Below are 2,143 nucleotides of genomic sequence, written 5' to 3' on the forward strand. Positions count from 1 at the left end.
GGCGTAGTAGGCGGGAGGTTCAAAGAAAGGAAATAGTCGTTCAGTCATTTTTTTATTTATCTTTTACTTTTCGATGGCCGTGTGAAAGATTTCCGTCTCTCAAACCGTAAGAAGTGAACCGCAGGACCAAAAATCATGCCGAGTCTTTTTAGAATCTACTTAAACAATACAAAATTGGCCCGAATCCCATTTATGATCATACCGTTGTGTTCAGAAAGGGCCAGTGAATCAAGTCCAACAACTATTTTTTAGCATGGATCAACTGGCGATTTGTCGTTTGACCTCAAACTTTCAAAACGCTTTATCTCGGAACGCACCAGGAATGAGATCGTACGGTTCTGCAGCGTCCCGGCGAGATCGCACTTTTCTGGTTTGGCGCAGCGAGATCGAACTTGTCTGGATCGGCGCGGCGAGATCGTATCTTTCTCGTAGGACCCGTCGGAGAGCGGTTGCATAAGCCCGCTTTAATGCTTTTTTAAAAGCAGAAGGGCGGGCTAAAAATAGGAGCCGGTTATCAGGAGCGACTAAGTTAGGAGTATTTGTTTCAAATCAAGCATTTGGAAACAAGGCTTCAAAACTGCCAACAGGAGTAGTAGTACAATCAGGAATTGTCCCGTCTGTCTCAGCAGCAATCACTATGACCATGCAAAACTTCGGGGATAAATGCGTCAACATACCCAAGTATGCAGTGCTAGGGGAAGTATTTATATTACACCCAGAAGAATACGAAAAATAATTTATTGGAATCTCAGAAGAAGAAGAGGAGGGGGAGGAGACTGATAGAGAGGAAGATACAGAGGATTCAGCACAGGTAAATGTGGTACACCATGAAACAACTCCGTTCGCAGATGCAGAATATAACACCACACCAAGTATGCCAGGCATTAAGGAGAGTGAACCACTCCCTAAAGATCTTCAGGCATTGGTAGAAAAGTGCACCGAACAGTCTGAAACAAAAAGACAAGAGTTAACTAAACTTTTAAGAAAGCACCATGACATCTTTGCCAAGGATAACACTACTTTTGGTAAATGTCCCTGGACTAAGTTTCGAATAGACACAGGTGACTATCGACCCATTAGGCTGACAGCAAGGCCCATACCCATACACTATAGGCAGGCTGTGTTGGAGACCATTTAAAATTATTTAGAACAAGGGGCCATCCTACCCAATCAGCCTGGGCTTCTCCAATTTTTTGTGAAATGAAAAAGACTGGAGAAGTAAGGGTCTGTTCTGTATTGACTAGGTAGATGTACGCCAGACCACGTCTCGCGTAACAGGCTTCGCGATATCTCACGAAACACTGTTGCGCTGCGACGCGCCAGGCATACATCTACCTAGGCCTGCGGCGCTGACACCCGAGTCGGGTAGCGTAATAATAGATACCAAGATACGGGCCTCCGGCCCGTCAACTTCCCGTCTCTACGACTAAGCATGCAGGGTTGTACACTTTTTCGATCATTTTAGTCATAAACTCCCTGTGGTGCCAAATTGGTTAAAGATAGAGCCAAACGAGACCACGTCTCGCGTAACAGGCTTCGCTATATCTCACGAAACACTGTTACGCTGTGACGCGCCTGGCATACATCTACCTTGGCCTGCGGCGCTGACACCCGAGTCGGGTAGAGCAAAAATGTACTCAAAGATTCGGGGCTCCGGCCCGTCAACTTCCCGTCACTTAGACGAAGCATGCATGGTTGTACATTTTTTCGCTTATTTGCGTCAAAAATACCCTTTAGCGTCTAAATGGTTGGAGCTGGGGCAAAACGGACAAAATTTTCGCCCAGAGGGCTCTACTTTGCTGAGACGTACGCGAAGTTGGCCAACCAGTTGGCCAACCAACCCATCCAACCTTACACGGAATCGACTTTCGACGATTTTTTTATATTTTTATTTTTTTTCAGCGCAGATGAAGCCAAAATGAAATACACGCAGTCAGGCACTGTTCCTGTGTGTATCCCCCACACCCTCATGACCCCCAGACACGTCTTGGCATTTAAAAACACAACGCCACCAACAGCATGCAAGGCGACTTTGAAGGCTGAGACCTTTTTTGTCTCGGGTGCCACGGGTACCCCGTGTGTTCGAAAGTGTTCTAGGGCAACCCGACAGTGCTGCCAACACACCGGAAGTCGAAATTTGAGC

The sequence above is a fragment of the Frankliniella occidentalis genome, unplaced genomic scaffold, assembly GCF_000697945.3.
Source record: "Frankliniella occidentalis isolate FOCC.00 unplaced genomic scaffold, Focc_3.1 Scaffold259, whole genome shotgun sequence".
Lineage (NCBI taxonomy): Eukaryota > Metazoa > Arthropoda > Insecta > Thysanoptera > Thripidae > Frankliniella > Frankliniella occidentalis.